Here is an 11430-nt window from a genome sequence, read left to right as displayed (position 1 = left end):
CGGAAAATCAACATGAATATAGATGTACTGATCGACAAAACCGATGGTCCCTTAATGTATATGGTGGAATAATAGGAGAACATGTGATAGGACCGTATTTTTTTAATGGCCATTTAAATGGACAAAAGTTAAGTTAAGTTTAAGATTTCTACGAAGAGACTTTTGGATACTTTTGCAAAATATCCCTTTAAATTTTAGAAGAACAATGTTTCTGCAGCTAGACGGTGCTCCAGCACATTACATGCGTAACGTTAGAGAATATTTAGACAGAAAATTTCCCGGAAAGTGGATAGGTAGGGGTGGTTCTGTCAATTGGCCCCCTAGATCAACTGGGTTAACATCAATGGACTTTTTTTTTGGGGATATATTAAAAGTTTGGTTTATCAAACTCCACCTACAACCGCTGAAGACATGAAAACGCGTATTCGTAATGCGTTTGCAACAGTTACCCCAGAAATGCTAAGAAGAGTAAAACAAAATTTTGAACACAGAGTGAGGTTATGTATTGAAGAAAATGGACACCATTTTGAACATTTAATGTAAATTAATTTTTTTCTAGTGTGTTTTGTTTAACTTTATGTAATAAAGTGTAATTAATTAATTTCAAGAATAGTGCATTTTCAAAAAAACCCAAATTAATCGAAAATTATAAAGGATAGGTATAGGGATTGTTTAATAAAGTAATATTATTTTTTTGATTAGAATTCAAAATTAAAGTAAAATACAGGGTGTCCCATTTAAGTTAAGAAAGTAATTACACAAACTATTATACAGCATTGACACTTCGTATTGCGAACACTCTGTAGATTAATTTTAATTGGTAATTATTCTAATGTAAAGCATGGACACTTGAAAATTAATTGACAAAAAGGCGTTAATTATAATTGATGCGATATTGTGTAATTAATTAATTTCGCGAATAGTACATTTTCAGAAAAACCCAAATAAATCGAAATCGGTCAAAAATAGGTATAGGGAATGTTGAATAAAGTAACATTATTTTGTTCAGTAAAATTCAAAATTAAAGTGAAATATATGTTGTTCCATTTAAAAAAGTATAAGTTTATATCATTACGCCAAATTGGGACACCCTGTATATATCTCACAAATTTTAATTTGTAGCCGGTACTGACCTACGTATTCCTACAAAAGGAATTTTTAATATCTTTAGCCATTTCCCCGGTAGGCTCCGTCCCGTTGAGCGTGACTCACCCTGTATATATATATATATATATATATATATATATATATATATATAAATATATATATATATATATATATATATATATATATGTATATATATATATATATATATATATATATATATATATGTATATATATATATATATATATATATATATATATATATATATATATATATATATATATATATATATATAGATGTGTGTGTGTGTGGTTGAATCCAAGATAAAATAATGTATAAGTTAATAATGCCTAAGAAAACAGTTTCAGAAAGTGCACATTGGGCTAATACAATCCTGCTAGCTGTTACATTTATCTCAAAGTGCACGCAATAATAATTATCGGCATACCTTAAAGACATCAATACCATACGACTGAAATAATGTCCTAAGAAGAACCATAATTAATATTATTATGTAATTTCATAGCGGCGCTTAGATTTTTTTTATTTGGGTTGATTTATTTAATTTTATTTCTCATACTTTAGGTCTTCTCTTATTTTGTGTTTATTTATAAATGTGTATACTTAATATGTTTTGCATCTATGGATGCCTACATTTCAGTAATTTGTTGTTTATTTATAAATGTGTATACTTAATATGTTTTGCATCTATGGATGCCTACATTTCAGTAATTTGTTGTTATTTGGACTTAATTAAAATAAAACGACTCTTATACTTTCTGGTTAAAAAAATTTTAACAGCTCAGATAAAAGCAAACTCACAGCCAGTTGTGTTAAGTATAAATATTATAGGTATAAAAACCAATACATTAATTTGTTTTGTTTATATGCAAATTATGCAGATATACAATAAGGTGATAACAACCACAAAACTGATATTATATCTAACTTATCACTTTTCGCCGCCACTGGTCGCTATCTTGCATTCTATTCGTCATTGAATGTGATAAATTGAACTTCAGTTACGTTATTTAAAACGAACTAATCGGCAACACAATTGTTCACAAAAAGCATCTGATCTAACATTACAAACACAATCAAAATGTTTTTGAGCGTAGTGTGTTTTGTGCTAGCGTTTTCTAATTTGTGCCAGGGTTTAGAAATCCTATCATTAAACGGAAAGTGGATACTAAGCGACAGCACAAAAAAGTATAATAACATAAAGGCGGCAGTTCCCGGTGGAATATACAGTGATTTAATGAACAGTGATATAATTGGAGATATTCATTACGGGTTTAATGACCGCGATTTAAAATGGGTGCCTCGATTGAACTGGACTTACACAAAAACGTTTATTTTATCACAAGATCTCATAAACAATGAAAATATACACTTAGTGTTTGACGGTTTGGATACTTTTTCTAATATATATCTAAATGGAGCTAAAATCGGTGAGTCAAAAAATATGTTTGTGCAATACATCTTTCCTATAAAAAATTATCTTAAAATTGGTAATAATACTCTCACAATAAATTTCTTATCGCCTATAGAAATTTCATCTACAATAGCCACAGAACAGGCTAAAAACTACACTGTACCACCAGACTGTCCTGCAGCGGAGTACAATGGAGAATGTCACGTTAATATGGTTAGAAAAATGCAAGCTTCGTTTTCTTGGGACTGGGGCCCATCTTTTCCTTCAGTTGGAATCTGGAAAGATGTTTATATTCAAGCTTTCAGTGAATCTGTGATTCGATATGTCGTAAGTGATGTTAGTGAACAATATCAAGATTATTGGAACCTCAACGTTGATATTTACTTAGCTAATAATATAAAAAATAGAGTATCCGGAAAAGTATTAGTGGAAATTGCACTTAATTTTATAAATTTTGCAAAGGTAATAGACGTTAATACAACAGCAAACAGTAATCAAGAAATTGTTGCTGCTGTAACTGTACCAGTACCAAAACTTTATGTGAACAGTTGGTGGCCCAACGGTTATGGAGAAAGCAAGCTGTATCTTCTTAAAGTGACTTACGAAAGCAGTGATGCTAAAGACGTCAGTATCAAAAAACAAAAAATTGGTTTCAGAAAAGTGGAGTTAGTTCAAGATAAGTTAACCAATGGTCTCTCTTTCTATTTTAAAATTAATGATGTGCCAATATTTATGAAAGGTAGCAATGAGATACCGATAGATATTTTACCGGAAAAAGGTCAGGATAAAACAAACATCAAACGCCTCCTTACAGCAGCTCGTGATGCTAATATGAATATGATACGTGTGTGGGGAGGGGGTGTTTACGAGTCAGACTATTTCTATAGTCTAGCAGATGAACTGGGTATACTAATCTGGCAGGATTTCATGTTTGCATGTGGTATGTATCCAGCTACAAATATATTTTTGGACAATGTTTTGCTAGAAGTAAAGCACCAAGTAAAAAGATTATATAGCCACCCAAGTGTCATTATTTTTTCTGGTAATAACGAAAACGAAGGTGCTTTACGTCAAAATTGGTACCACACACTTTTAAATTTCACTATTTATTATCAAGATTATGTAAAGCTCTATGTTACAACAATTAAATCAGAATTCTTAAAAATAACACATGACAGAGGTCTCTTTATAACATCTAGTCCTACCAACGGCAAGGAATCTGATGCAGAGGGATACCTTGCTGAAAATCCAGCTAGTTCCCTTTACGGAGACGTCCATTTTTACAATTATATTTTAGATCCGTTCAATCCAAATTTTTATCCTACACCAAGATTTGCTTCCGAATATGGGTACCAATCCTTGCCCTCCATTCAATCATGGTTATCCGTTACCAATAACCTCAGTGATATTTACATTAACAGTGCTTTTATGAATCACAGACAACATCATCCACTAGGAAATATAGAACTACAGACTCTTATTCTGTACAACTTTAAGGAACCATTTTTAAATTCGTATTTTGATGAAGCCCTCATCTACTATTCTCAAGTGGTACAGGCAATGGCTGTAAAAATAGAGACAGAACATTATCGAATCTACCGCAGTAATTTAAATGGAGCAGGTGAAGGATATACAATGGGCGCTCTTTATTGGCAGCTTAACGATGTCTGGGTAGCTCCAACCTGGTCGGGAATTGATTACATGGGAAGAAGAAAGATGTTGCAATATCTTGCTGGCAATTTCTTTTCTCCAATAATAGTGGTTGGTCACATTGATAGCAAGAGGGATCTAATGATTTATGTAGTTTCAGACCTGTTATCCCCAATAGAAAATGTCACTGTATCTCTAAGAGTCTACAACTTTACTAGTTTCCAGCCTGTTGCTACTACTTACATAAACATTACTCTAGAAAGCGGATCGTCTGCGTTAATAAAAACAATTCAGACTGATAATTATTTGTCAAGTTTGGGCTGTGGTCTGCCAAACATCGCTAGAAATAATTGTTTCTTTTATCTTTCTCTCACAAATTATGGAGTTTCAATAGCTCCTGATAATTTTGTACTACCAGCTGCTGTCAAGTACATAAATTTGACCTCTGCCGAAGTTAAAGTAACATCAGTAAACAAACTAAGTGACAACGGAGAGTTTAGAATTGAAATTACTAGTGACAAGTTTGCGCTGTTTGTTTGGATAGAGTCGCCAGCAGTAACAGGGACATTCTCTGAAAATGGATTCCTGATAATAAATCCTATAACAGAAGTTTATTTTAAGACCGATGAACAAACTACTGCGGATAATTTATTGAAAACTTTAACTATAACTCATATTTTGAATAAAAATTACTTTCCGGCGTGATAATTTATGTAATATTTGAACTAAATTTAGATAGATAAAAATATATTTGCATTTGTATTCGTTATAAAAATAAAAGTTTTTACATTTAAATATCGTTTTAAATTTTCCTTTTTTTATTCTATAATTCATTATATATCGAAGTTTATATTGTGTATGTGACTTGGCGACTGTGTGTGAGTAATACCACGTGAAAATTATTTCCCTCTAACGAAAAGTTGAAAAATATTAGTTATTAATCAAAAAAATATACATAGCCCATCACAAGCTAAAACTCAAAAACTATAAGAAAACATACATAAACGGCATAAACAAGAGTAACAAGTAAATCGACATTTTAACTTGACAATTGACAGATAAGAAACATTAAAGTCGCCAAGCCTAACCAGTCAAACGTTGCCGGATAGAGAGAGAAATCCACAGTAGGTATCCTAAAATTGAAAATAAAATTGAACTTGAATTTACAACGTCAGAGCTCAAAAGAGAAACAAATATTTCGAGGGATATACTGGTGGAGTTTTTATCGTCGATGAAGTGCAAAATGATTTTCAGCAAATAAAAGTGAAAATGACAAACAGCTATCAAGAGACTAAAGAAAGAAAAATATTAGAGTACCTACATATATGGTGTCATAGAAAAAGAGGGAAATAATATAAAAACAAGTTTAAAAAATATTGAACTTAAGATATCAGTTCCACTAAATGAAAATACCGACATAGTAGATGTAAAATGCGTTGGTATCCAAAAAGATACTAGCAGGAGATCTCTACTACTGAAATTTAAAAGCGGTACGAAGAGAACAAAAATAATTCTAATAAGATCCGTAAGGAACGGACATTTACCTAAGTAAAGATTGTTTTAGGAAAATATAATACCGGGGAAGAATACTAACATAATACTTGAAGGAAGCAAGAGAAAAGGGTCAAAAAACATCCCTAAAATATAATAAGGAAAAGAGAAGTAACAGACTGTAACAACTATAGAGGAATATATATCTGCTAAGTACAATAAGGTACAATAAAACAATAAACAAAGAAATCCGAAAAGACATACGGCAACATAACATGAGAGAGGTGACAAGGGTGATAGAGAAAAATAGAAGTCTGAAAGTTCTAAGACACAACATGTCCACAGGAAAAAAGAACATACACAAGTTAAGAAATAAACAAGACGACATTGTGACTGATAAGGAAGAAATAGTGAAAACAGTGGAAGACTTCTACAGACAACTCTATGAAACAAGTGAATCCGATGAATGACGATCCGTACTAAAGATAGAGAATCAATGCTCAGAATTAATGCCGAACATAACTGTTGACGAAATTAAAAATGCACTTCGGGTGATGAAGAACCGAAAGCCTAAAACTAGGAGGAAATAAGCTCTTACTGACACTTGCTAAATTGTTCAATAAATGTCTGTGCGAAGCGATAACACCGACGCAGTGGAACAACGCGGAAATCATCTTATTTCATAAGAAGGGAGATATCAGCGACCTTAGAAACTACCGCCCCATTAACTTGTTGTCACAAGTATATAAGCTATTTACAAGAGTTATTACCAACAGGCTAGGAAGTAAGTTGGATTTCTATCAGCCAAGAGAGCAAGCAGGTTTTAGAGCAGGATATGGCACGAATGATCATTTACAAGTAATTAAGAACTTAATAGAAAAGAGTGTTGAATATAACAAGCCATTAGTCATGATATTTGTTGACTACGAAAAAGCTTTCGACACAATAAGTCATCAAAAGATGTTAAAAGCCTTAACAGAGTGCCGTATAGATCATCGCTATATAAACATGATAAAATACATCTATCAAAATGGGACAGCAAGTGTGAAACTGGCAGATAAAAAGACCAACGTATTTAAAATAAAACGGGGAGTGCGACAGGGAGACACAAGTTCGCCAAAATTGTTTACAACATTATTAGAGCATATGTTTAAGAACGCAAATCTGAGTGAAAAAGGAATTAATGTCAATGGAGAAATGCTTAGTCATTTGAGGTTTGCTGACGATATTGTCCTTTTTGCTGACAGAATCGATGATGCAGTATCGCAACTGGAGAAACTATATCTAGCCTCCCTACAAGTAGGATTAAAAATCAACCACACAAAAACACAAATCATGACAAATCTTGTGTTAAGCGAAAAGATTTCAGTAAATGGCATGCATATTGAAGAAACCACCTCATATAAGTACTTAGGACATGAGATACGCATAGGAAGAGATAATTAAACGTGCGAACTAAGCCGCCGCATAGGAATCACTTGGGTGGCATTCGGCAAGCTATGTTCTTAAATCAGAACTGCCTATGTGTCTTAAAAGAAAAGTCTTTAATCAGTGCGTGTTGCCAGTACTTACATATGGTGCAGAGACATTAACACTAACCAAGAAAGTAAGAAATAAAATTTGTGTTACCCAAAGAGCCATGGAACGATAGATGGTAGGCATTTCTCGTAGGGATCGGATCACAAACAAGGAAATAAGACGGAGAACAGGAGTGACAGATGCCATAGAAAGAATTATGACACTTAAGTGGAACTGGGCGGGGCACAGAGCTAGAATGTCGGATAACAGATGGACACAGCGAATAATACAGTGGAGACCGAGACAAGAAGCACATCGAAGTAGAGGTTGTCCACCAACAAGATGGTCTGATGACATAAAACGCATCGACAAAAATTGGATGCAAACAGCACAAAACAGAAATACATGGAGAAGACTGAGGAAGACCTATATCCAGCAGTGGATAGATCCGGGTTAAATGATGATGAAGTACAATATACAAAATTCAAACATCCCTCATCAGACAGAAACTAACTCAATTCATAAAGAAAAAATTGGGGACTACCAGCAAGGATTTAGTGATTCAGACTTCACACAAGCCTTTGACTGCATTGGAAGAAATAAATTATATAATCAAATGGAACATCAAGATTTTAGCAAAGCTAATCGGATTAACAAAAGACTGTGGATGGATCTTGAGTTCAAAAACACAATAAAGTAAGGTAGCACACAATAACACAATTGCGACAGAAACAGTAGTGCGCCAAGTCGATTCCCTGTCAACCACACTATTCAACATAGCAGTAGAAAAAACAGTCAAGGCCGGCGTAAGTAAAGAAACTATAATCCGCTCCTCAACACAAATAGTAGCATATTCAAATAATATAGATCTTATGAGAAGAGATAAGGTTACAATAAATGAAGCAATAACAATTGAAGATAATAACTCTTTAACTCTGAATAATTTTCACTGCTTTCTGTTAAAAAATATTTGCTTTTGCTGCGTAGTCGCTGGGTATATGGTGTGCAACAATGTACAGTATGCAGCTGACGAGAGGGGATAAAAGAGGAGTTTCTAGCTGGGACAGATTGGCTAGAAGAATAAACCCGAACAGAAAATTCTGGTCTTCCAAGCATGGCGATTGGGACGAAGGGAATAAACATAAGAATAAAAGTTTAAGACACCAATAAAAAAATCCATTTTTCATGTTACAGAGTTGCCGATACGGATAACATCCCTAAAACACAAAATATCCAGTACAATCCGCCAAAGTACAAACTACAACTCCTGAAAGATCCCTCCGTAACATTTCTGTACGAGTTGAGGTGGGGCCAAAAGCTAAGCCAAATCGACGATACTACACCAAATAAAATATATGGAAATATAGTGCAAGCAATACATCAAGCGGCATATGAAAGCTTGGGAAAGATACAAAAGTGCAACAATCCAAAAAAGGTCACCTACTAGTTCAGGTACACTTGAGATTTAGAATCAGCCGACATGGGGAAACTAAAAAGACCTCAAACTTCAAAGAAATTCGAAAAAAAGAAAGAAAAGATCACCAATGTTTTGGGTGTAAGGCGGCATTTGAAGAACGAAATATATAGAATGTATTTGACTACACGAACGAGAGAAAGAAAAATGGTATTTGAAAACAAAAGACGAATAGCTGATAAACGGTGTAGACAAAAAAGAGAAAATACATAAAAAACAAATAATGAATATGGAAATAAACTTTTAAGAAGAAAAAGCACGAAATGCATATCAATTTATTAAACAAATGAAACAACTATGTAAACCCAAAACTAGTCTGTAGACAGAATATAAACTATTAAAAGAAGAAAAAAAAACAGCAATTACATTGCAGAAAAATAACAAGAACCCCTGGATTTAATGGAATACCTGCAGAATTTTCGATTATAGATAAGCCGGAAGCAAGTAACGGAAATAACGAAAAATATATATGAGGTCATACACAGAATATGGAGGCACGGGAAATGCCAAAAGAGTAAAATGAGTGCGATAATACATTAAGGGCGATAAATTCCTTTGTCAAAACCATAGAAACATCTCCTTGCTGTGTGGTGAATATAAAACATTTACCAATATACTTAACCATATACTACAACCCAACGCAGAGAAGATTATCGAAGGATATCAGGCAAGATTTAGACAAGAAAGGTGAACCATTGATAACCTATTCACGGTTAAGTAACTTTCGAGCAGAGCCTGGGAACATGTCATATACATCTATAATATTTTCGTCGACTTTAAACAAGCATATGACTCAATAAACAAGGCACATGTATACAAATTATTAAGCGAGTTTGAATTAGCGTTCAAACTGGTTAGACTCGTCCAAATGACGGTAACGGACACAGTGGCTCAGGTACATAAGTTGAGATAACAGATCAATTTCAAATAACGCAAGGAGGATTAGAACACTGTTTAATTAAGCACTAAATTGCGTAGTGAGAAAACGGCAGAAGGTAGAAAAAACACAATTATCTATAAATCAGTCAAACTGGAAGCATATTCTCCTCTTCTTTTTCTTCTTCTTCTATTTATATAGACATGACTCTGTTTGTTTTTTAGTGCCTCCAGTAAGTTGTCATTCCATCGTTTTGGTAGTCTTCCTACTGACCGTCTTTCTATTGGGGAACCGTCTCCTACCGTCTTTACTACTCTATTTGTTGTCATTCGGTTTATATGATCGTTCCATTCTACTCTTTTATTTCTTACCCAGTTCTTGATGTTCTCCACCTTGCATCTGCGTCATATATCTGTACTTCTAGCTCTATCCCAAATGTCTTACCATTTTCATCTCTGCTATTTCTAACATCCTTTTTGTCCTGTCTGTGTCAGGTCTTGTTTCTGCCGCGTATCTCATTATTGGTCTGACGACTGTTTTGTAAATTCTACCTTTCGTTTCTTTCCCGATATTTTTGTTTTGTCATATTATTTCATTTAGGCAGCCTGCGGCTCTGTTTGCTCTATTCACTTGATCTTCTACTTCAGTTTCGAGCTTTCCGTAGCTAGATAGTGTGATGCCTAAATATTTAAACTCCATCACTTGTTCTATTATCTGACCTTTCAGCTCCAATTTACATCTCAGTAAATTTGCTGTTGTAACCATGCATTTTGGTTTTTTTTGGGAAAATTAACATATAATTATATTAAATCGGTGCAGCATACGTTGTAAATCATCTTCGTTATTGCGTCGTCTGCATAGCAGATTATTTTAAGTAGGATTATATTATGATTAGATATTTACGTCATGACGTAAATATCGTGAGCAGAACCAAAGCAACAGGCCAGAATACGTATGTTTTTATTATAGTGCCGTGCACCTATAGTGCGTTGGCGAATTTTCTTAAAGCCAGACGTCTATCTTTTGCGGCATGCAAAAAGCTCGGCAGTGTTATTTATGTCTGTCCAGTTCTTTATATTTCGCTGCCATGACATTTATTTGCGACCTACTCCTCTTTTGCCCTCAATCTTTCTTTGGATAATTAGTTGAGGGCTTGCGTATTTTTTTCCTCTTAGAATATGGGCCAGATATTCAATTTTTGTACCTTAATCGTTGAGTAATTCTTTCTCAGTATTTGCCCTTCTTAGACTTCCTCGTTTCTCACCCTATCTGTCCATGGTATGCAGAACATTCTTCACAAGGTTCACATTTCGAAGGCCTCCAACTTTAACGTTCATGTCTTCATGCCTTATAACAATATGGACCATACATAGCATTTCACCATCCTGTAGTGGATATTGAAGTAAATATTGGGTTACGGTGTAGCGCGGTAAATTAAATAAAAGCTTGTCTTGCTTGTTCGGTACGTAAATTTATTTCTTTTTCAGGATCCCATGGGACATTCATTATCATTCCTAAGTATGTGCATTTTTTCTTATTTCTATTCATTTATCTTTGAGTTATATATATTTTTCCTCCGGTATTTATTTTATTTAGCATGGACTGCATATTACGTTCGTTGTCTGTGATTATAGCGATGTCTTCGTCGTAACGAATGTTATTTATCGGGTACTCGTTGACCTTTATAACAAACTCAGAGCCTTTGAGTTCCTCTACAAAAACATTCTACACATAAAGGTTGAACAGCACAGGAGACAAAATATACCCCTGTAGAACCCCTCTCAAAATTTCAAATTCTTCTTTGTTCATTGATACGTATACGGAACTTAAATTATATGCTTAACAAATTGGTCTGAAAATAAACACAAAAAAGTCTAAAA

The 11430-nt window shown here is 33.8% G+C and overlaps 1 protein-coding gene and 1 pseudogene across 1 annotated transcript in view; both read left to right on the top strand.

Annotated features, from left to right (window-relative positions):
• The window catches only part of LOC140441456 (23 kDa integral membrane protein-like), a 78064-nt gene that overhangs the window by 45107 nt on the left and 21527 nt on the right, over positions 1 to 11430 (top strand). The gene's annotated exons all lie outside the window — the stretch shown is intronic.
• LOC140441455 (beta-mannosidase pseudogene) lies at positions 2101 to 4985 on the top strand (annotated as a pseudogene).

Source organism: Diabrotica undecimpunctata, chromosome 5 (assembly GCF_040954645.1).
Source record: "Diabrotica undecimpunctata isolate CICGRU chromosome 5, icDiaUnde3, whole genome shotgun sequence".
Lineage (NCBI taxonomy): Eukaryota > Metazoa > Arthropoda > Insecta > Coleoptera > Chrysomelidae > Diabrotica > Diabrotica undecimpunctata.
The sequence above is the reverse complement of the archived record's forward strand: the minus strand, read 5'-3'. Positions and strand labels throughout refer to the sequence as shown.